General features: G+C 43.0%; 1 protein-coding gene across 1 annotated transcript in view; it reads left to right on the top strand.

Moving 5' to 3' along the window:
• The window catches only part of LOC111866213 (neuropeptide Y receptor type 1), a 439022-nt gene that overhangs the window by 201216 nt on the left and 211868 nt on the right, over nt 1–25938 (top strand). The gene's annotated exons all lie outside the window — the stretch shown is intronic.

Here is a 25938-nt window from a genome sequence, read left to right as displayed (position 1 = left end):
TGCGATTTTATTCTTTCCTCCCACTGATGGAACCGGTTGTCGGTTGTTCATAGGTTGTTTCTACAGATCAAGGTTTGTCAAGTGATTGAGACTAGCTCTTTCTAAGGAGCCCAACTGAGTAGGTTAAACCTTCTCTATCCACCTGAAGACGGAGACATATCCAGTCTCCGAAACGTCGTGGTTTTTTGTCTTTTATATACCGGACGATGGGTGAAGTCCAAAATAAGCCAAAAGAAGTGAAAAGAAGTGCTTATCTCAGACGCAGGGAGTTCTATTTCTCAAAATATTCCTCACACTCCATTATCAAATGTATCCTGTCCAGAAAGAACATACTCAACTAAATGTTGAATATATATTTTTTAAATATATTCTGATTAAAGTGTTTGTGTTTTCACAACAGACGGCGTTTTGCCACCACGTCCTTGGGTTTCAGTTCTACGTATGTCCTTACAGCATAGAATTAAACACGAACTGAACTTCCAGCAGCGTTCAGTTCGGGGTAGGCCTAAAGTTTCGTCTATTGAAATACCAGTCTCTCGTCGGAAGAACTTTTCCATAGTTCATGACAGTAGACACAACATCCATAAAAGTAGACACTCCCTATGTCTCTCTTTTTCTTTCAAATGATCTTTTGATCCAGGGAAATAATATGTATTAAATTTGCCATTTTCCTGTTCACAGATTTTGTTTTCTGACACTAATTCGCTATCAGCTTCAAACGTAGAGATGCGCTGTTGCTTCATAAGCTGTATTACTTTCGTAAAGTGAGCCGATTATGTAGAAATAGCAACTAGAATTTGCTAATTCCATTCTCTCTTTACTTGACTGATTAATGAAAGGGGATTTCAGACTTTCATACTTTTTGCTGTCTTAGTTGATATAGCGATGGATAATGGTTTGGACGGCCTGCTTTTACTAAGATAGGCTTATGCAACCTCCGTCTAGTCTGTCTGTTCCCCTTATCAAATTTGAATGGAGATCATGGCACCTGAGCCTATCTCAACGGCCTACTTTATAAACCCCTCCCATCAGCCTGCGAGTCTGTGTGTCTGTATGTGTATCCTTCCTTTTTTTTTCTCCCTTGGCACTACAGCCCCAGTGGGNCCGCCGCTTCCTGTTGCTTTCTGGTTCAGGGTAAGGAGTGGGATTATTCTGAATTTGGATTTGTGTGGGCGCCAGTGGACTTGGATGACATCCACGAGTTTTGAACGGGGAAAACAAAGGTGGGGATTTGGATGGGGGTGACGTTTGGGGTTCCGACTGCTCAGACGGCAGGACGAGATTCTGTCTCAGGGCGACTTCTGGGCCTTGCTCACACAGGGAGAGAGAAAACACTGAAAAACACACCCTTCACCAACACTGTTGCGTTTATTGTAGATGTTCACTACAATTACCTATTACCTGGCTGTAGCACTTTGAATTGTACACTGGACTAGGGCCAACACTGATTTAACGTCCGGGAGGTTACTACTGACTCTGGTTATTCCCTTTGGCTACTCACTCCCGCTATTTCCTTCTGATGACTTGTAATAACTTGTAATAACTGACTGCTCTGGAGAGGCAGAAGTCCCGACGGTTCCGGGAACGCCTGGATTCCTCTCCTCTGAAATTTTGCTGATTGGCTGAACCTCAAATTTGGGTGTTCCTTTCATTTGCATTCAGCCAATCCCTAACCAGATCCATGTTAATTTGGGCCTAAGTACAACACGGTCCCTCTGACAGCTCTTAAATAAATGGAGGTACGCTAACAATCGCTCGGTACGCCCCTTCGAAAATTATTGCGACTCGTTTCTGTCAAGTCTCAAATTTTCAAAGACTCGAACCGTCGAAGTTAAGCATTGAAATCCCCAGAAAACACAGCGGGATACTTCCTGCTCCATTCTGGGTTTTCAAGTGACCTGCACCTTGCTTGTCCCTCAGAAAGACCAGATGTTGTCCTTGGCGTCTGCTGGTGCTGGAGTCAATTGTGTATCATCTATTGTTAACAGTAGTACATTTCGTTTCCATGTAGTGCATTGTAATTAACACTGTAAATGAAAAACATTCCTGAGGTCCGTGCATTGTGCGGTTACAACACAGAAAAACGCACACAAACATCCATGCCCTGAGTGGGATTCGAACCCACGATTCCGGCTTCCGAGCGAGCGAAGACAGTGCATGCCTTAGACCGCTCGGCTACTGTGACCGGCCGTGTAACCTTCCTATTATGTTTAAATTTAAACAACATTAACTAATGGATTTTTCCTTGTTTTGTTGCTGTTATTCTTGTGTTCTGTCGTATTGTTGTTGTTTCTGTTTGTACTGCCTCTGAAATTGGCCATTGGCTGTTGAGCTCAGAAAAAAAGAGATGTTATTAGTATTAACATCTTTATCATCATCATCATCATCATCATCATCATCTTGATGCTTTATTTCTTATTAACGTTTTCAGCAACAAAATTAACTCATGTTCCATTATGGGTACTGTTGTCTCCTTGTACACGCTAAGTAAATTAGTGATTTTTCCACCTTTAATTTTAGTAACGTCTCAACAAGGTGCGTCGCAGCTGCAGATAACATCCGAAAATCTCTCAACTTTTTCTATAAACATACTGTTTCTTTTGAGGATACTTTTTTATTTGTTTAATCTATAAAGTTCATGGTTTCACTCACGTCATTAACACGTTAACTTAGTTGTTTTAGCATCTAATGCAAAGTGGTTCAAATATTTAATTTTAGTGTCGTTTATAGTCTAGCTTTAGTTATGCATTCTGAGCGACCCTGTTATATGCCACTCGCTGTAGGCAAGCACTTAAATAATGGAATTGAACTTAATTATTATTATTATCATTATTATTGACCGCCTCTGTGGTCTAGTGGTCAGAGTTCCTGGCTACAGACCCGGAGGTCCCGGGTTCGATTCCGGGCGCTACCAGCTTTTCTGAGAAGTAGTGGGTCTTGATCGAGGTCCACTCAGCCTCGTGAGGATAATTGGGGAGCTGTTTCAAGGAAATAGCGGCTCCGGTCTAGAAAACCGAGATTAACGGCAGTGTGGATCCGTTGCGCTGACCACGTGACATCCTCTGTCCGTAAAAATTGGCACTAACTTCGCCGACAACCGACGGTCGCTCAGTCGGTATATTTCTCTTGCGGACTAAAGGTCATGGAGTTAGTTTTATTATTATTATTATTATTATTATTATCTTAATTACTCGGATAATGCAATTGTAATTTATTTTCTTTCCCAAATATTTGAACTTCGCATATTTTCGAAGTTCTTGAATTTTGCTTTGGAAAATTTATGACACTTTTTTTTGAACCACAGATATGTTTCACTTTCATCTGAAAACAGCTGAGACTAATTCTGACCGAGAAATAATTCCTGTGGCCGGCTACAAGAGTCCTCCCTTCTGCGTGCACCTTTCGAGAATTGTAACATGTTTGCCTGTTACTTTTTGACGAGCAAACAGGAAACTTGCCGTAACAAGGAGAGGAACTCGTGCTGTTTGGGAACATTTCAACACATAGACTAGCTAACTAATCGAATATAAGTCAGCGCGGGTTTGAACTCCGGGGAGTTAGACACGCCCGTATAGGAGGCTTGTCATTTGAACAGCCAGGGAAATCCTGTCACCTGTTGGGGTACGTGACTGGCGACGACATTGCTTTTCGATATGAGGTCAGGTTGCCATCTGCTGTACAGGTGGTGTGCATTTGCACGGCTGGAGCACAGCGCAACCCGAAAATGGATTAGTTGCACGTGGATGCTTTGTATCCACACTTTCTTTGCATTCACTATTTATTTCTTCCTCACTTACTTGTTCTCCTCTGCTTCTCTTCCTCTTTCTTTTGTTTCCTTCTTTCTCGCTTTCTGTCTCTCCGCTTCTTTCCGTTTTCTGTCTATCTAACCTTCCTCTTTTTGCTCTCCTTTCCCTTCCTCTCTTCTTTGTTTATTCCTGTCCTTTCTGTCCTTCTCTGCTTCTACCTGAATATATATCTTAATCATTTCTCCTACTGCCTCTTTGTTCTATCTCCCTTTTCACCGTCTTTCCTTCTCTTTGTCTCTTCCTTCTTTATTCCCTTCATTTCCTTTACTTTCACACCGTTTTATGCTTCCCCATCTCATGTTTTTCTTCTCTGTTTTTTTCTCTTCTATCTGTCATCTTAATTTCTCCTTTCGTCATTTTTTTCTACTATCCCTACCTTTTTCTCCTCCCTTCCCCTTTCTGTTTTTCTTTGTAGGGTCTGAAGTTCTCACAGTGCTGATTGTTAGAGCTCCGTGTAGTATGTTGAAAGTCAACCACTGTTTCGGAGGAACATGTCTCCTCCATCTTCAGGGTGGAGCAATAAGCCAAAAAAAGAAACTGCCATGAAGCAGACAGCAAGCAGAGCTCTGTTACCTGCTGGTTTCTTTCTTGCCGCCATCTTCGGTCCAGATGATGAAGACGGTGTACTCCCCCCAAACGTCGGTTTATTGTCAGAGGACAGAACTCACTTTCTCTCTCTCTCTCTCTCTATACCCTTCTTTCCGCCTTATTTGCTATATTTATTCTTTATAGCTTCTTAAATTTTTACTTTCCTTTTTCCTGTCTCTCGCTTTTTCTTCTTCCTCTCTTTCTGTTTTCTTATGTTTCATCTATTTTTCCTTTATATCTCTCCCACACTCTTCCCTTTTCTTTCCTTCCCTCTTCGCCTCTTCTTTTCCCTCTCACTGCCTTCAGCTGGAATGCTCCGCTGCCCTTTCGTCCTGATTTCTGAATCCTCAGATACCGAATGCACTCAGCATCAACTGATAATGGGCCTCGTGTATAACATGAATCATATTTGCTGACGAAGTATTATTACTCCTTGCTTTATTGTGGAGGTTTCCTGCCCAGTAATTCTGAAAGTCATACTGGACGCAGTACTGAGGAGTAGCTTAGATGTTCCTTTCGTCTGAAGCTAGGGGTTACGTACCCCCACATGTACGTNAATGCTGGGAAGTTCTTGAGTAGTTGCGTGACTGGCGACTACCCAAGAAGGGCTCAGCTCCATTGGGTGTGTTTGTTAGTTCAGAAATCTTACCGCCCTTACCGTTCGCCTACACGTTCGGCGCCACTTCTTACCGCCCTCCTCTTCTTCTTCCTTACCGCTCAGTGAGACTTCAAGCCTCACGAGTTGGTCGTCACTTATACCTGCCCTTCACGTTCCCACCTTTGTTTTCCCCGTTCAAAGTNCTCGTGTATAACATGAATCATATTTGCTGACGAAGTATTATTACTCCTTGCTTTATTGTGGAGGTTTCCTGCCCAGTAATTCTGAAAGTCATACTGGACGCAGTACTGAGGAGTAGCTTAGATGTTCCTTTCGTCTGAAGCTAGGGGTTACGTACCCCCACATGTACGTGACAATTCAAAAGGGCCACTAGTCCATACTGTCAGACGTGGAATGGTAACGAGTTGTAAAGCGGCCAGTATTTTCATCGAATGTTCTGAACTAACAAACACACCCAATGGAGCTGAGCACTTCTTGAGTAGTCGCCAGTCACGCAACTACTCAAGAACTTCCCAGCATTTTATGGAACCCCAATGTTCATCGCCGTGTTCACAAGAGCCCTCCATTGATTCCTATCCTGAGCCAGATCACTTCAATCCATACCACCCCATCCTATATCTCTAAGATCCATTTTATTATTATCTACCCAAGTACGCCTTGGTCTTCCAAGTGGTCTCTTTCCTTCTAGCTTTCCCAATAATATCCTATACGCATTCCTTGTGTCCCCAATTCATGCTACATGCCCTGTCCACCTCATCCTCCTTTACTTGATCATTCTAATTATACTTGGAGAAGAGTACAAGTTATGAAGCTCCTCATTGTGCAGTTTTCTCCAACCTTCTGTCACTCCATCCCTCTTCCGTCCAAATATTCTCTTTAACACCCTCAGTCTGTGTTCGTCCCTTAATGTCAGAGACAAAGTTTCAAACTCATACAGAACCACAGACAAAATTATAGTTTTGTATATTCTAATTGTTACGTTATTAGTTAGCAGACGAGAAGACAGAAGGAACGAGTTTACGTCAGTAGTTTACGTATAAAGTAGAATTGTAAGAATTACTAAGAAACAGGAAGACACAGTCAGAACAAACAGATAGACCGAACTTGCGCGGGCAAGGACATCTGTTAGTTCTTGCTTCCAAACATCTGGTGTTGTTTCGAAAAGGGCAGAAATGATACTTCATGGAACCCCCACTGAGTTTCTTTAGAAATTGAGAAGTTGACTTACGGCGGCAAGACACTTTGAGAATTCGAGACGTGACAGTCGCCACCCCGTCATAAGTCAACAGTGGGAGGGCCAGGGGTTCATTAGCGACCCTCATAAGTTACATCTCTGTCAATTTCGCTGTTTGGGATTTTAGGCCGAAACTGCTTCTAAAACAATCGGTCATTGGCCGGAACCAAAATTAAGCCAACTCCTCTTATTTGAATCCACCTATCCGGGAATTTAGGAAGAGAAGAGAGGAGACGGATACAATTAAGTTAGGACCTCTGGCTCGGCAGAGAGTCCAGTTTAAGATTAAGGAGTCTGCTAAAACTTTCGAACGTGGCGGAGGTAAGCCCCACGAATATACTTGCGCGTTAAACTAAATAATTTGAGCAAGTACAGCACCGGCGGCTTGGAAGCCGAGACTAGGCCTTATGGTGTAGATTTTTGACTCCGAGTGACTGTGTGAAACAATAAAGTGTTCCAGTGGCAAAGTGCATTGTGTTGGTCAGAAGTGCTTCACCCTCACTTGTCCGAGCCTGACCCTTAGCCGACCTGAGGAGAGAACTCATCGCCAGGAGCTAGTCGAACCCATCGCCAGCTTCCACCCCACTCACGCCTTCCCTCCTTTTAAAATGAATCGCAAACAGCACCTAGCTGTTTGCTGGCGCCCATAATATCAGGTTCTATGTTGAAATTCCAAACCCGTAATCAGCAACGGAAGGAGGAAGCGGTGGAGCCGGAAGAAGCGGTGGAGCCTGGTCAAGCCGGAACCAGCCACGACCTAACAACTTCAACGGAGGCAGCACCAGGTAGGGCAGCCAAAGTGACAAGTGGCAACCACCTTGTGGGCAAGAAGCCTAAAGAGAGGGTGGGCGGTTAGAGTGGGTGGACAATATTAGAATGGATCTTAGAGAGATAGGATGGGATGGTATGGATTGGATAGATCTGGCTCAGGATAGGTACCAGTGGAGGGCTCTTGTGAACACGGCGATGAACCTTCGGGTTCCATAAAATACTGGGAAATTCTTGAGTAGCTGCAGAATTGGCGACTCCTCCAGAAGGGCTCAGCTACATGAGTAAGTAAGTATGTAAGACGAGAAGACAAAAGATTCTGGACTTAATGGTATCTGGTAATCGAATTATTGACCTTGGCCAGAGAGTCGAATTGTTCACCTTTCTGTATTTGAAAACTCAATGCCGTTATTCGATATTCACAGATCTTTCGCTGTTAATTCTATTTCCCGGCAACGGAACGAGAATTGTGTTCTCAACCCCGAAGACTTGAAGATCGGTATGCGGTGGCGGTCGTGTTACAGTGCTTGCCGTGCTCCTGAAGTGGCAGGGGCCCAGGGAGCGTTGCAAGTAGGCAACCTGCTCGTGTTTCCTCCACAAGTATCCACTGCTTCCCTCCTCTCATCTTTCGCTGTAATATTCACGTATTCGTGACACAGATCTGTTAGTGAATTAAGACTCTTTGCTACATAACAAATTAAATTACCGGGCAAATGTCATCTTGATTTCTCAAATATAAATCGCAACGGAAATCCTTCAAACCATTTTAGAAATGAAGAATGCCGTCTTGTGGTATCTGGTGCCGTGTAGATCTTGTGTGAACCGACGTTTCGGAAGAACGTATCGCCTCAATCTTCAGAGTAGAAAAAACCGCGAGCGAGGAAGCAGCGTTAGCGGGTGGCTGCAGACTGAGCCACAACACATTGAGTCTTTTCCAGCCTGCTGTGTCTTCACTAGCCTTTCCCTGGTAACGGCTTCTTCACATTTCGCTCTCAAATTCTTTCCGAATGGCGGCTCCCCTCCGGCTGTCCCTTAATGACTCTTTTCTTCAGACTTCCATACAGGACTGACTTAGTTGCTCCAGGAATCTTCCTTATAACTCCTCGGCACCGTCCGCGCAGACAACACCATGCATTCTTGTATGCTGACCTTTTCCCTGGGAATGTTTTTACTGAGTTTTTCCTAGCAGAGACTGTCTATTATTAAGAATCTGCTGCCTAACCATGTTTCGCGGCTGTTTCCTACAAATGAATGTTGTTTCAGAGCCGTTCCCTAGCAACGGACGTATCTCTGGTTCCACAGTTCTTGCTTTGAACAGATATGCCACAATGTATTCTAGAAACGTAACGGATAGTCGATGTTACGTAACGGCAGTAGGGGAGTATTTTATCCCTGTTTTAGTCGTGTGGATAAAATCGACTGCAGGTAGCTTTGTGAAACGGACAGCATGAATATTCATGTCAGAGAATGATCACTGGTTACAGAATTTAAGTTTAAACTGTAAGATGTTGCGACTGTGTGACTGAAAGGAATAAAAGGGATTCCGATAACACAGTCTTTCATGTGGAAATTCAAGATTTCGCCTGGGCGGTTTTCCGAATTAAATACGCGAATCTTTATTCCTCTGATAATTTATTCATCACAATTTTTTTAAGTGCGTATTTCGTGACGCGCTTTGTCTGCCGGCGAACTGTAGCGTCTGAGCTGGAATTAACCAGGACGGAACAAAAGGCGAGGATTAGCGCGCTTCGGTTCACCCGGACCTGATTCTGGCGATATGTGAACACGCCGAAGGAAACTGGAAAATTCTTTCATGTGATCGCTACAAGAGTCGCCCCCTTAACTTAACTACATAACTTCAATGAGATTAGGTAACACCGCATTCACTGAAAATCATTTTATTTTATGAAATTTGAATACCAGAGATAATGTTAGAGACGTTCAATTGAAACCCGTTCGCATGCTCTACGTAACGAAGGCGACAATACTTCGGCGGTGCAATGGCTCCGACAGCAGTCCACGAAATTCCTTGAGGATGGGATCCATCGGTTTGTACGTCAGTGGACTGCTTGCCTCAGCGCCTCTGGGGGAATTTTAACGTACCCTTCTCCAGCGCTCATGATAATACCCGACCGAGTTTCGTCTGAATAACCTTCAAAATGAAACGACGAAGGTGTAATACCTAATTAATAATATCAATAAGAAGTTCTAGGAAGAACTAAAGGCCTATTTTTTTTCACTACATTCTGGGTACTTGATACGACAAGCAAATAAGTCTTCAGATGTATAGAGCTAAAAAACGACGTTTCGGAAGCGTTTCTGTCTCCATCAGTGTTGATGTGGATAGTAACAAAAATTTGTTTGTGCATATATGTGGTATATGTAAGTTGTCAGTGCTTCGAAAGATGAGAATAGTGGTGAATACTGAATTAGTAAGGATTTGAAAGGAAGCGATTTTTGCCTGATCGAGACATTGCGCAGGAATTTCCCCGAGAGGACCGAGGAAACCACAAATGATCTGAGCATTTCAACGTAAAGACTTGTTCTTGGGCCCAGACACACTCGTATGTAAACAAGAAATATTTCACTGTGGAGGAAAGGGGCATAAGCGTGAAGCATACATGGAGTTATATATCCGTCTTAAATCCCGATGCTTAATAAATTTAAAGACTTCTATCTTATGGGATATAACGACGTGTAGTCTGCTGAAAGTCAACAGACATTTCGGAGGAATACGCATAAGTTGCTACCTGTTTCATGCTAGTTTCTTTCTTAATTTATTCTTCGACACTGAAGATAGAGGCGAGTTGTTATTCCGAAACGTCGGCTGATTTTCAACGAACTACACGGCGTTATATCCCAGAACATAGAACCTTACATAATCACCGCTGTAAGAACTTCAGACTTTACTTTTAATTACGTAATTAATTATTCAGTTACAATAAAAGTATTTAGTTGTTCGAAACTGAAACGTCGTGTGTCAGTCAGTGCGTTGGGCGAATAGTTCGCCGGGAGTCACTACCTTTGTGTCCCGCTAGGAGCAAGAGGGTGGTAGCGAAAACTATCCGCCTATGCTAATCACTTTCAGACACGCTAGCACGTTTCTTCAATTTGTGGCCTGTCTCTCTTAGCTTAGCTAATAACCTCTTTCACGCGTATTCTTAACTCTGATACAGCCTCGCGTGTCGAGACAGAACAAAAGCCTGACATGCAGCGCTTTTGTTACCCAGGGGTCGTAAGGTTGCTCTGACACATTCGATTACAACGCTTAACATTCAATAATTCAGTCGAACGTAAAAGGTAAAGTTGTGCCCCTGCTTAATTAATTAAACAGCACATCATGAAGACATAAAGAGGAGCGGAGGTATAGCTCCAGCATTCTTGACCTCGGTACTAGTTTGAGATGAGTGATCAACTTCACGCCCCGGCCTCTTTCCCCCTAGGAAAGGCCTCATAACCATTCCGGGCTCTGTGAAGAAAAATCTGCTGGGAATTAAACCCCGGTCATTGAAGCCTGTAGCCCGTCGCTTTACTGACTGAGCTATCCGGGCTCCTGTTCAGATAAATGTTAGTTAATTTTCTATAAGATATTTTAATACTAAATCAGGTGCATCAGTAAAACACGACTTGTGTGCCTGCATTACTGCGCCCTGATTACCTGTGTGCATTGTCACATGCCTGTAATCATTTGTACACCGCAAGTGTTATAGGCCTATCCTACATACGAAGGGGTATTCCAAATTTTGTCCCTTAAGATAAAGTAGAAAAATTTAATTTTACCTGTGGTTCTGTTTGGGTGTGAAACTTGGTCTCTGACATTAAGGGAGGAACATAGACTGAGGGTGTTTGAGAACAGGGTGCTGAGGAGAATATTTGGACCGAAGACAGATGAAGTAACAGGAGGTTGGAGAAAACTACACAATGAGGAGCTTCAGAACTTGTACTCTTCTCCAAGTATAATTAGAATGATCAAGTCAAGGAGGATGAGATTGGCAGGGCATGTAGCACGAATGAGGGAGAAGAGGAATGCATATAGGATATAGGTTGGCAGGCCAGAAGGAAAGAGACCACTGGAAAGATCAGGGCGTCGGTGGGTCCGTATTATTATTTTAATTGATCTTAGATAAGATAGTATCGTATGGATTGGATTGATCTGGCTCAGGATAAGGACCAGTGGAGGGCTCTTGTGAACACGGTAATGAACCTTCGGGTTCCATGAAATGCTGGGAAATTCTTGAGTAGCTGCAGAATTGGCGGCTCCTCAAGAAGGGCTGAGCTCCGTGAGTAAGTTAAAGTAGGCATACTCGGTCTCCGCCCGGGGTCTTTTCTTTAAAAGAAAAAGTGTACTAAAATAAAAGAATTCCTTATTCATTGGGATTTTTTTTTATTGGCGCTACAGCCCTCATTTGGCCCTAGGCCTACTTTCATGAAACTCTCCTTTTCACTACTAGATCTTAGATATACGGTAGGACTCCTTGGGCGGGTGATCAGCTCGTCGCAAGGCCTCTGCCTGTACACAAATACAGAAAAACGCGCACACACACAAAATAACACCCATGCCCTGAGTGGGATTCGAACCCACGATCCCGGCTTCCCAGCGAGCGAAGACAGTGCATGCCTTAGACCGCTCGGATACCGTGACCGGCATTCATTTGGATAACCTTATGATAATATTAAATTTAAGGGTGTCCTTCAATGAATATTAGGCCAGTGGTCTTCTGAGATTATAATATTACGTAGTCTTGAGGTCTGACGGTATTTCAGAGGAAGATGTTGCTTTCATTTTCAGAATAGCGGACAAAATCGAGTTAGTTGCTTGATTTCGTGCTCGCTTGAATTAACAGGAACCACGGAGGAAAGTATGACCTCCGCGTCGATACACTTCTGTAAGGTTACGCGGAGTCACATCTTAGGAAACAGAACCACCAAGGTTATTATGTTCCTTAAAGGGAATGCGGAAGATCTTGAAAAGAGCGTAGTTTGGACATCCATGACAATTTAGAAAAAATGCTTATCATTTAATAGAACGAATGTAATAAATCTGTCGCTGTTATTAGCAATATTTTCTGATATCATGTTTATTAAATATGTGCACTTAAAACGATTATGAATTTATCAGTATCCGACTGAAAACTGACCACAAGGAGCAAGACATTTATAACAGTTTATCGGATTATAGCACGACAGTGAAAAATTGAATTGGGAAGGATATGGAAAGATGCGGTCATGGCCTAATTTAAGGTGCAGTCCTAGTATTTGTTGGAGGATCTGACGAAAAGCACTAAGTACATCAGGATAGTAGTATCCCTATCAAGATCTGAACCCAGAATCTCCCGGATACAAGTCAGAAGCATTTCATCTTGAGTCAACTTGCTCAGTTTCTCAGCCGCTGAATGCACCAATAAATAAATCGATGATACAAATGACAGGAAATTAGAAGATTGAGCTCTTATGAGATTTCACGCTGTGTAATCTGGTAAATACTTACTGACTTTTCTAATGAACTTACTGCCTCCATCTTCAGGGTCAGAATGTAAGCAAAGCAAGTAGTAAACAACATGCGTCAGAAATATTCTACGAACTGGAGATGTGAAGTCCCGTGAGATGGCGCTCTACACGGACATAGCCATGGGGAACGACAATCTTGCAACAGGAAATTTCTCCTTCTCCTTCTCTTTCTCCTCCTCCTATTCCTTCTCAACCTTCTCCCCCTCCTCATGCCCATCCTTCTCTTTTTCCTTCTTCTCAACCTTCTCCTCCTCCCCCATCTTGTCAACCTCCTCCTTATCCTTCTTCTATTTCTACTCCTTCTCGTCCCCTCCTCCTCAACATCCTGCCCCTCCTCCTCCTTCTCAACCTTCTCCTCCTCCTCATGCTCATCCTTCTCTTTTTCCTTCTTCTGAACCTTCTCCTTCTCAACCTCCTCCTTATCCCTCTTCTCTTTCTACTCCTCCTCCTCCTCATGCTACACCTCTTTTATCTCTTCTTCAACATAGGTCACTAGGTCCGAAGGTCTGTTGCTGTTCCTCAAGTTTAGTCCTGCCAGGGAACTCCCTTACCCCGGAAATAATCAGATCTGCAGAAAGAAATCTTTTTACGACAGGTTTGGTTTTTTAATTATTTCGTTCAAAATTGTATGTATGAGAGAAGTAAGAATTGGTTACGTCCGGAGAATCCTTGTGTTTCAGATAAACGAAAAGGAAAATGCATTCCGAACTGGGCGTTGCTACTGCACAGCGTCCGTTTAGCAATACAAATCTCTCCAACATTTGCAATTCAGGAGACAGGCTCTTGCAAGTACAGCTTAAGCAGTCTTTTGTTGTGTTTATCTTCAGACAGTAAGTGCGTGAGAGAGTGTACTAAATGCGTATTAATGGTACGTCTCCACGTGCGTTTGTGCGTACCCATACTCACATCATGTTTATGCTAATCTTCCTGTACGTGCCAGCAGACGCTCTGCACAACACAATATTGCAGATATTTATTTCTTATTCTGTAGTACAATACTATTATAATTTACAGCAGTCAAAGTGGTAACGCTGACTACTGCGTGATTAACATCCAAACACAGGCTAATTTCGTGGCCAGTGAGGTTCTTACAGCGGTGGCCATGTAATGCCATGTAGTCCGGTAGAAGCTCACAGATGTTTCGGAGAAATATATTGTTTCCATCTTCAGACTCGAAGTGTAAGGCAAGTAACCAACCAGCAAATTAAAGGTAGACAAAGATCTGTGTTATAAGCACAGACTTAGTTTTGCATTATGTCAGGCCTGATTAAGCCAGCTAGCCAACTCATGACTTTCTGCTATCCGTTGAAGTATTATTGAACGATAAACTGACGCATCTTTGCCGGTCACGGTACCCGAGCGGTCTAAGGCATGCACTGTCTTCGCTCGCTCGGAAGCCTGGATCGTGGGTTCGATTCCCACTCAGGGCATTGATTTTTTTGTGCGTTTTTCTGTGATTGTCTACAGGTAGAGGCCTTGCGACGAGCTGATCACTCGCCCAAGGAGTCCTACCGAATGTGTAAGATCTAGTAAACCGAAAGGAAACGGAGAGTTTCATGGAGGTAGGCCTAGGCCCAAATTGGGGCTGTAGCTTCACAGGAAAAAAAGGGGGACGCATCTTTGGCATAGTGCATTATTCGAATGATGTGGATTGGATTAATATGGCTTAGGAAATGGACCAGTGAAGATCTCTTGTGAACACGGTAGTGAACATTCAGGTTCCATAAAATGCTGAGAAGTTCTTGAGTAGCTGCACAATTGGCGGCTTCTCAAGAAGGGCTCAGCTCCATGAAGTTGGTCGGTCATGTAGAACTGTATCGATAGNCCAGATCCCTGAAGACGACTTTCTTCATGTATCGATAGTTATTTAAAAACTTTTAATTAATTTGTACTTTTCTGTCAAGTGGGATAGAGTGCTTATAATTGGTTCTGGTCATGTTGCGCGATCCCTTCAGCATGTCTGGAAATGTCCAGACTTGTCAAGGGGAGAAACAGCTTGTTATCTGGGTGATCTCCCACGTAATGGCGTCTGATGTCAAGAGTTTCTAGTGCACCTTCGTATAGCAGTCAGATCTTTGAACTCCAGTTTCTGTGTAACTTGTAGGCGTTTCAAACGCTAAGAGAAGCTTAGTGCATTTCTGTAGCCGTACAAAAATTCTCGTACAGTATAGGAGCGATTATGAGCAGAATCACAGCGGCTTATGCCTGCTGCTCTCACAGTCGACTTTCTAACTCAGCCTTTTCAAAGGGCAAGCCTTGCACTTCCTCTGAAATCTATATATTTCCTGCTAGACGTCAGATATATAAAAAAATATTCGGTGCTTGAATTTTTCGTTTGAAACCAAAGTATATGAAAGTGGTGACCGCCTCTACGGTCTAGTGATCAGACTTCCTGGCTACAGTTCCAGAGATCCCGGGGTCGATTCCCGGCGCTACAACATTTTATGAGAAGCAGTCGGTCTGGAACGGGGTCCACTCAGCCTCGTGAGGATAATTTAGAAGCTAATTCGAGGAAATAACGGCTCCGGTCTAGAAAACCGAAATTAACTGCCGTGGGGATTCGTTGGGCTGACCACGCAGCACCCTCTATCCACTAAAGTTGACACTAACTTCACCGACAAGCGGCGGTCGCTCGGTCGGTATAGTTCGCTTGCGGACTACAGGCCACGGAGTTTGTTTGCTTGTTTTTAAAAACGGAAACAAGCTATATATTGTTTTAATTCTGAAATGCATTCATGTTCTGGTCATAGGCGGATACCAAACCAGGAACCAAGGTTTTTATAACGTACTAACAAGCATGATTTGTAATTCAGTTCGGTCGTAATGTGATTATGGGGCATTAGTAAAATTGTTATTGGTTTGGTACACTCTGTGGACTTCAGTGATTTCAGAATTAAGAAAGTTAGTACGAGTTATCCTCGTTATCCTCCCAGACCAGTTTTATTTAAAATTAAGTATGCCCTATTTTATTCTTATAAAATTACTGGGAAATGTGACCTAGGATCTGTGTGAAGTAGCACTAGATTTACGCCTTATGAAATCCGGTAGTACCTCATTCGATCTTCGATCAGCCACTGTTTATTCTGACTGAGGGTTTTCGCGGATTGTCTCAGTGTTTCCAGGCAAATGCAAAAATATTGCTTTCGAACAGGCCACGCCCACTTCCACATCCATTCCAATTCATTTTTCAGTAATTATCGTTTCATTCGACGTTGTACAGCGTCGTTAAATAAACAAACAACCCTACATTTGTAGGAACTTGGAAATTTCTGTGCACGTATTGTCACGATTTGTATGTGTGATTATAGACGGAATTTGGGCTGCGCCATAGCTCAAGCGGTTAGTCGCTGGCTTCCCACGGCGGCGGCCCGGGTTCCATCCCGGGGTCTGGTCAAGTGGGATTTGTGGTGGACAAAGTGGTGCTGTGGCAGGTTTTCTGCGAGTACTTCGGTTTCCCCTGCCAATCTTCATTCCAGCAATTGCTCCATAATCACCCTCACCTATCATCTGGGGCTGGTACAATAGGCCAGACGGAGTTTGGATTTTTTACTCTATTTATTAACCACTTATACACAACTACAGCTAATTACAGCGCTATCTCTAATATCCACACTTTGCAAATCACAGCAGTACCCGCAACACCTTTTATGGCCCACTTTCTTCACCAGCTGTTCCCTAGCAACGGCTTCTAACAGTGTAGATTCTTCAGCTCAACGCGCTCAGGTCCTCTTGTCACAGCCGCCCGTCCAGAACTCTTGTCAGCTATCAATTCAACTATATCCCCATCTCTTCTCAGCCTCCCTCATAGAACTCAACTGAACTGCCAGCCCTCAAACGAACTAAATTTCCTCAGTTGTCTTCTTTAGAACCATTTTGCACGGACGGAATAGAAAACACCGTTTCCAGCAATAAACCTATCGTTGTAGACGCGTGTTTACCGACCCGATGCCCAGAAACGGGTTGCCTAACATTGTTTTCGGAGTGTTGCTTGTATGTTACTGACGTTACCTAGCAACGGCCGCCTTTTACGGAATCACAGCTTAGCAACAGGTATAAACTCTACAATATACATTACAAATTATATGTAAGAGGTACGGCAAGAAAATCCTAGCATCCGTGAAGTGAACCTTTAAGTGGTGGTTCTCTTTTTCAAACACTTTGCGTATTATGATGTCAGCATCTTACTTACTTACTCATGGAGCTGAGCCCTTCTTGAGGAGCTGCCAATTCTGCAGCTACTCAAGAAATTCCCAGCATTTTATGGAACCCGAAGGTTCATTACCGTGTTCACAAAGGCCCTACACTGGTCCCTATACTGAGTCAGATCAATGTAATCCATACTATGGCATCCTATCTCTCTAAGATCTATTTTAATATTGTCCAATCCCTTCGCCTTGGTCTTCCCAGTGGTCTCTTTCCTTCTGGCTTTCCCACCAATATCCTATATACATTCCTCGTCTCCTTATTCGTGCTACATGCCCTGCCAATCTCATCCTCCTTACTTGAGCATTCTAATTATACTTGGAGAAGAGTACAAGTTATGAAGCTCCTCATTATGCAGTTTTCTCAACCTCCTGTCACTTCATCTCTCTTCGGTCCAAATATTCACACCCATACAGAACCACAGGCAAAATTATAGTTTTGTGATGTCAGGATAGGGGATTACACTTAAACAGCACGAGTGTTGTGACAGCCTGTGTCATATATGTATTTTCTTTCTTTCTTTCTTTTTTTTCCTTGGCACTAAGCCCCAGTGAGCCTAGGCCTACCTGCATGAATTTCTCCGTTCACTTCGGTTTTTCTAGATCTTACCCATTCTGTAGGACTCCTTGGGCAGGTGATCAGCTCGTCGCAAGGCCTCTACCTGTACACAAACACAGAAAAACGCACACACACACAAAATAAACATCAGTGTCCTGAGTGGGATTCGAACCCGCGATCCCGGTTTCCAAGCAAGCGAAGAAAGTACACGCCTGGCTACCGTAACCGGCATATATATATATATGTAGGTCTCCGACGTTTCGTTTATTCATCCAGTTTGTTTTCCTTGCTCGTCAGATTACAACGCTTAAGCTTTATAATCTCGCTCGATTCTGATCTAACGCTAAAACCGTGAACCTGTTAAGAGTTGGTAGGACGTCTTGGCAGACGAAAGGAGCCGTTGCGAAGCCTGCACCTGCATAGGACATGACAGGAACAAAGAGAAATGCGAACATAGTCCCTGCCCGTAACGAGTTTACGAATACGGACGTGACTGCCAGCCGCCGAGCCCTTCAAGACAGGGAGATAATTATGAGCTACACATTCAGAATAAAGTGTCTTTTCCTTCCATTTCTTCTCCATTCCCCCTCCTCCTGTGACGGATTAGGCTCTCTAGACTGTTCCCATTTAGAATTAATTATTAATTAAATTATAAATATTTTACATACAGTAGATTGGGCTCCTTGAACTGCAATGAACCGATCGAAGTCTGATACGTAACAAAAACGCAGAAAATCCGAAAGATACATCCATGCCTCTGGTGGGATTCGAACCCACGATTCGTACATTGCGATCGGCAAGTGTTTTAATGGAACAGAACAAAGCCACAAATGTATAATGAGCACAGCAGATATACGTGTATTGCAGCCAGTGTTGAGATAAAAAGAGTCAATTATCATAATTAAGCAGGAAGTTTATTAAAGGGCGTCCAGATCGGGTCTGGGCCCCACCCAGCCTCACATGCAGTGGGTAACGGTGGCTCTATCCTACCGTGGGCGTGAAGATAGCCAGTCACCTCCGTGAGCTGCCGAAGTAAACAGCTCCTTAAGTTTTCATGGGGTGGTGCTTAATTATTTAAGCATAGGGACAACTTTACTTTTAACTACTTAATTCCATGTATCTGCGGCCTTCTTAAGAAGTCGCCAGTTGCTCACCTACTTAAGATATTCTCAATACTTTATATAACCCCGAAGGTTCATTATCGTGCCCACAAGAGGTCTCCATTGGTCCCTATCCTGAGTCAGTTTAATCCAGTTCATACCACCCCAATCCTATTTATCTAAGAGATATCTTAACATTATCCTTCCACCTACGTGTAAGTGTTCAATTTTACCTTTAATGAGGTCCCAGGTTCAAGTCTTGGTACAAGGTTTTAGAACCTGAAGATGGTGGAAGGTTGTTCTTCCGAAACGTTGATAACAGTCCACTCCTATGCGGTGTAAATTCCAACAGCAGGTTACGTACCAACACTGAACCACCGTGAAAGTCAGAAATCAGAGCTAGGCTATGTTACGGAATTGGGTACAATGACCGCATGTGTTTGGATACAGACTCACACGGTCCTGGTTACCGCATTAAATGGCCCTGAGAGCGCTGTAGATTGACATACGTTGGCTACGGAGGACCGCAGTTAAACTTGTGATTCGTGACTGGTTGTTTGTTCTGCAAATGGTTCTGATTTGTTCCACAGCGTTGTGTAACATGGCCCCAGGCAGTGTAGCCTTTGTGTAAATACGGACTGATGTTTGTAGAGCACATATTTACGGAACATCTTGTACTGAAGTGTTAGAGAATGATACTTTAGAATAATGTCATCATAAACTTTTATGTGGAAAGTTGATATGTTAATGTCCCAAACAAATCCAGTACAGTAATTTAGTAATATCTGTGTTCTTACATAAGAGAACGTTTTGTAACCCACATTCCCAAAATGTATATCTATTACTTTAAAAAATTATCTATTTATAATTAAATAGGCTTATGTTCTAGTTATACTAACATGGAGAAATATACAAACTTCAACTTACGTGTCATTAAAGTGGAAAATATTTATCCATTGTAGCGCTGTGACCGAGTTTCTAATTTTACCTAAGTTAGCTCATCGGTACGGTCTTGTATTACTTCAAACGGGACAATAATTGTTTATAAGAATTCTTCGTTTTGCAGCTCCCCCTCCTCCAACTTTCAAGCCTTCCGGAAGTGATGTAAGTCTTTCCTATCCGTAAACTCGAACACCATGTCAGTTCGGCAAGTGTGGCTTCTTAAATTCTACTCCTTGACAGTCAGAAGTAATGTTACGGGGGGGGATCTAAGTTAATCATATATTTATGGCCATGTANAGAAGTAATGTTGGGGGGGGGGGATCTAAGTTAATCATATATTTATGGCCATGTATCTGACGGCAGTTTTAATATCGCAAGTTACATAGTGAATAATAATAATAAAAATTAGTCGGAAATGACGTGAAGGGAAGTGGTCATGGCCCAATTCGTTGCTTTCGTCTTCTTCCTCTCGACTGATCAGGCTCTATGGCCTGTGCCCATTCAGAATTAATTAATTCTGAAATTTGAATCATATAGAGAGTCGGTAGGACACCTTGGACGGGGGATCAGTCCTTTCGCAAGTCCGCTACCTACACAGGACAATACAAAAACAGAAGAAAGCGAAAAAACATCCATGCCTCTAGTGGGAATCGAGCCAAAAGCCCCAGTGGTTGAGAGGGCGAAGACACTTCATGCCTTAGACCGCGCGGCCATTGTCATCAGTTTTCAGAATTTTGAAGTTTAGTTCGTAAGATCATGCGAGCTTCATATCCGTAACCGAAATGATTTAGATCACAAGGTAAGGTAAAGCTGTTCCTCTGCTTAACTAATTAAGCACTACGCCATGAAGGCGTATGGGGGACTGGATGTTTAGATCCACATTTTCTTGATCTCGGCACTAGTTGGAGGTGTGTAGTCAGCTACACGCCCCGGCCGCTTTACCCGTGGGAGAAAGAGCCCCTGGTACCCATTGGATAGGAGGCTGGATGGGCCTCAGAGCCGGTCTGCTCGACGTGGTAAAAAGAAAATTCTTGACTTTACCGGGACTCGAACTGTGATCCCTCGGTCTTCCAGTCCGTAGCGAGTCGTTATACCGACTGAGCTATCCCGGCTCTTCTAGATCACAAAGTAAATGACTCGGCTGGGAAGCATCGGTCACTCAGAGGACCTTGGCTTCTCAGATGTCATGTTTACATTCTGATGTTAATGGTGTTGTAAGGTGTTACTGCTGCACTATAGCGACTAGCGTGAAGTGAGGCTCCGCTCAACCCTGAGAATAAAGGTGGTGTATTATCCGAAACACCAGTATCCATCTACGAGAGTATTCGAAACACAGATAACCACAGGTTGGACACTCGCCTCTGTGAAAACCCCCGAAACGTCAAGCGGTAACCTGATATGAAGTTGATGTTTAGTTTCTGGCAAGAGCTTGGTCTTCATGTTGTTTTGTGGTGAAGTTTTTCGGAGCTGCAAAGTGGCTACATTCAAATATTTAGCCCGCAAGAAGTTTCGTTTTTATCGAAGCAACATCTCTGTTTTTGTGTGAAGGGTGCAACGTCCCCAGGTTACATTTGCCTTCCAGGAAAGTAGGAACTCAGAAACAGACATGATATTAACAGACCATAAAGCTTTGTCGTAAAGATGATGTAAATCTTTACGAGGCGTCTAACACGATGCAACTGTTAGACGTCTATTTCCGAGTCTAGATGCCTTCCTGACTACTTACATGTCTCAAAAGATGCATCCAGCAATTGAATTAAACGTCACGTGGAGATTATCTTTTAATTGTATTACAGATTAAATTTTGATTCTTGTTTAGCTGCCTCGTTTATCCTTCTTCTACACCTGTCAAAATGGGCCATATTTTATACAGTTTATCATTTTTTAAAAATCGATTAAAATTCTTATCGTATCGTTTATAAATATATCATCTACGTTTCTTTCGGCCGCGCCATAGCTCAAGCCGTTAGTCTCTGGCTTCCCACTGCAGCGGCCCGGGTTCGATCCCGGGTCTGGTCAAGTGGGATTTATGGTGGATAAAGTGGCGCTGGGGCAGGTTTTCTACGAGTACTTCGTTTTCCCCTGCCAATCTTCATTCCACCAATTGCTCCACAATCACCCTCACCTATCATCTGGGGCTGGTACAGTAGGCCAGAAGTGGCCGCAGTACAAGGGACTTAGTCCCACCCCACTAGCAAGAGAAAAAAGTTTCTTTCAGTGACATTCCAGGTGTCGCATATTTCACGAATTCCTGCTTACCTTTACCCACTGAATCATAATTCATTTAATATTCTTTTAAAATATATTTGGCTATATTTGTTCATTGTTCTTTTATAGCTTCTCTGTGCAGAAAGAGTAATGGAGGAAATTGTCGAGAACGGGGTAGAGTAGAGTAGTTGATTGAGGCACTATGCTACAAGTCGGAAGGTCGCTAGTTCGATTCATGATGAAGTAATTGGAATTCAAATTGACTTAATCCTTCCTGCAGCACTATGACTCTGGGGTCGACTCAGCCTCTAACAGACATGAGTACCGGGAATCTTCCTGGGTTAAAGGGCGGCCGGAGCGTGAGGCTGAAAACCTCACCGTCACATGTGAGCCAATTATCTAGAAAATATGGGAGCATCGACGTCTCACAATTCTATGGTCCTCCACCGCCTGTTACAAGGTCGTGGTCTACCTCAAGATATGATTCTAGAATATGCCTGGACTGACTGAGGAAAACTACGGAAAACCTACAGTAGTATGGCCGTTGTTCCGAAGGAGATTCACACCCCAGTTAAATATCCGTGTGAACGGAAACGTTTCTGTGTGCCTAGGAATCGACGTGACTCTGTATTCAATGTATTGCTTCTTCAGTCGTATTCGTTGCTGTGGAAACATGATTACCGAGCCGTTGTCTAGCAATGGACCGCTGGCTCTCTCTCCACTATTGCTGCTTTCAGGCGTCATGTCACAATACGTAAGCGGGAGATGAGAAATGCATAAAAGTGTTTAGACACACATCCTGAAGGGAAGTAACTATGTTGAATAATTAATTTTACATATTAGGATCATATTAAAATGAATATGAAAGTTATAGAAAGTAACTTTCTGCTTCCTTAAAAGGCTAGGTATGAACTTCGTCGAGTTCTAAAGAATCACGCTCGGCCATGGATTTATTTATTTCATTTCTTCCGGCTCCGCTACCCTTGTATATATGTCATTGTTATATTTCGAACTGATTATACCAGTGCNTCAGGCGTCATGTCACAATACGTAAGCGGGAGATGAGAAATGCATAAACGTGTTTAGACACTGATCCTGAAGGGAAGTAACTATGTTGAATAATTAATTTTACATATTAGGATCATATTAAAATGAATATGAAAGTTATAGAAAGTAACTTTCTGCTTCCTTAAAAGGCTAGGTATGAACTTCGTCGAGTTCTAAAGAATCACGCTCGGCCATGGATTTATTTATTTCATTTCTTCCGGCTCCGCTACCCTTGTATATATGTCATTGTTATATTTCGAACTGATTATACCAGTGCAATGGGTGCGAAACGTGGCCTCAGATATTGAGGGAGGAACATAGATTGGGGGTGTTTGAGAACTGGGTGCTGAGGAGAATATTTGGACCGAAGAGAGATGAAGTGACAGGAGGTTGGAGAAAACTGCATAATGAGGAGCTTCATAACTTGTACTCTTCTCCAAGTATAATTAGAATGATCAAGTCAAGTAGGATGAGGTGGGCATGGCATGTAGCACGAATGGAAGAGAAGAGGAATACATGTAGGATTTTGGTGGTAAATCCAAAAGAAAAGAGACCACTAGAAAGATCTAGACGTAGATGGGAGGATAAAATTAAAAATGGATTTTAGAGACATACGATAAGGTGGTGTCGACTGGATTCGTCTGGCTGAGGAAGAGACCAATGAAAGGCTCTTGTGAACACGGTTATGAACCTTCGAGTTCCATAACATGTTGGGAAATTCTTGAGTAACCTAGCGACTGGCTCAACTCCATGGAGTTAGTTGGTTTCACTGCTGCTACCAAGTTTTGAGGTCGAACTAGAGGCGCCACTTAACGACGTGACTTCTGAGTGCGTCTGTAGGTGACATGTCTCTCCAACTTCCCCTCTCCTTTCTTGCTCACTCCAGTATCTACTCCTAAATTCTGGGCATGGTTCTTCCACTTACAGACTGTTCCGAATTCTATATTCCAGTTTTCGGAATATCGGCCCGAAACCGTTGCCATCCGGTCCTTAACTTCCGTTGGTATTAACACGAAACCGCTGGCACATACTCAGGGAGTATAAAGCGAAGAGATATTTAGTCTGCATTTTAATCGTACGAACCTTACTTTGTTTTTATGCTAGTGGGATGGGACTAAGTCCCTTGTACTGAGGCCACTTATGCCCTATTGTACCAGCCCCAGATGATAGGTGAGGGTGATTGTGGAGCAGTTGGTGTAATGAAGATTGGCAGGGGAAACCGAAGTCCTCGGAAAAACCTGCCCCAGCGCCACATTGTCCACCACAAATCCCACTTGACCAGATCCGGTATCGAACCCGCACGCCGCGGTGGGAAGCCAGCGACTAACCGCTTGAGCTATGGCGCGGCCCTCGCACCTTACTTACAAGACGAGTTGTTTTCGGAACGGTTGCAGCCGAGTGTTGACGAATATGGCCAGAGAAATAAGTGAACTGTACCAGTGCCGACTCAGCACACCACTAATTGTTTTATCATATTATTATTATTATTCTCTTAGATCGAGCGGTATAGGGATGGACTAAGTGATGAGCGGCTGGGTTTCGATTCCCTGCAGGGGTAAGATATTTTTCTCTTCTCTACAGCGTCCATACCGGCTCTGGGGCTCTTCCAGCCCCCTTTCCAATGGGTGTTGGTGGTTCTTTCCCCGGGGGTTAATCAGTCGCAGAGCGTAAACTGACCACTCACGTCTATCTAGTGCGGACATCAGGAATTGTGGAACTACACCTCTACTTCTCCCATACGTCTTCATGGTGTGGTGCTTAATTAAACTCAGGGAATACTTCAGTTTTCATTACATGTTTATAAATTGCCTTACTTTGTGTTTTGTTTCTGTGCGCTTTATTTTTATTTCTCTTTACTCGTACTCATTTCGTAATTGACCTTTTGGCTGTTAAGTTAGCACGTAAATAAATAAGAATGTAATTGAATTATTATTAAATATATATAGAAATAATATAAAATATTATTTGAAATCAAGTTTCAAGTGTTCTTCTCAAGAATGAGAAGAAACGTGTGTATACATATATACACGTATATACGTATATTTCGTGGTTGTATTCAAGATTTATGTGTGTATATACACGTACATATACGAGCATTTCTTCTAAACGTGTCATGGGTCGCGTAATTGCTCTAATTGAACGGTTGTCTAAATAATACACGTTGCCTTGTCTTTAGTTTGTGTGTTTGTTTGTTCGGTTGTCTCTGTGCTCCTGATTGCTTCATAATTGGCCCTTGGGCTGTTGAGTAAGCATATAAATAAACAATTGAATTTTAATTAATTATATCACAGCTTATCGTGTCGTCTATTTCTGTTATTCCTAATACTCTGGTCTCTCTCTTTTGTTCGGAAATTTCGATTTTCTTGTAGCAGTTTTCCTTCTTCCATTCTCTGTACGTAACCATTGTATTATGTAACGTGTCTCATCTACGCTTAATTTTTCTAGAATTCTAGGTTGGTGAGCCTAGTAGTTCCAGCGACTTCGAGAGACATGTAGGTAGAACTTGTTGGCTGGTCGGAAGGCAGGGCGAGGGACGAAGTTAAGAAGAACCGAGTTGAAGGAAAACTCGCAAGATAAACACGGGAAGAGCTATATCTCGTTAGGCGAAGTGCAGACAACCTCTTTAGGGAGGGTGACCCTCAAATAAAGTCCCCTCTCTTTTGAAGTTGCTGCCGGTTACCTTCACTTGTAAAAACGTATTTATTCGAAAGCTTCGAAGAGATATTTGTATCATTTAAACAGAATATAATGAAAACATTTTTTTGCGTTAAATCCAAATACATCGTGGCATAAATTTCATTATTATATCCTAACGTTTAATTTTTAATTTATGTAAATGTATATAGACCATGCATGGCCGTACTGTAGCTCAGGCACTTAGTCACCGGCTTCTCACCGCAACGGCCAGTGTTCGAGCTCAGGTCAGGTCGTGTGGGATTTGTGGTGAACAAAGAGCCACTAGGGCAGGTTTTCTCCTAGTACTTCGGTCTCCCCTGCCAATTCTTATTCCACTGACTGCTCCACGCACATCATCTATCAGCCGGGGCTGGTACATTAGGCCAAAGAGTGGCCGATGTACCAAGTGGACTCAGTCTCACCCCCACCCAAAGAAATTAAGAAAGAAAATGTAGGCCCTGTATTCGGCTACGGTGTAAAGCGTTTGAAATGTTATGTTATGTTAAAATTGTATAATTCAAAGCTAATTCAATGAAGTATGACCTGAGTGTTGCATTTTCTGGGATATAACACGACGTAGTCGGCAGGTGGAGTTCGACACCCACCTGAAACTAAAAAGGAATGTTTTATATGTGAGATTTTAGGTTCTCATGGCGTTTACTGCGAAGATTACTGTCTTTT

This window comes from Cryptotermes secundus, unplaced genomic scaffold (genome assembly GCF_002891405.2).
Source record: "Cryptotermes secundus unplaced genomic scaffold, Csec_1.0 scaffold682, whole genome shotgun sequence".
Classification (NCBI taxonomy): Eukaryota; Metazoa; Arthropoda; class Insecta; order Blattodea; family Kalotermitidae; genus Cryptotermes; species Cryptotermes secundus.
The sequence above is the reverse complement of the archived record's forward strand: the minus strand, read 5'-3'. Positions and strand labels throughout refer to the sequence as shown.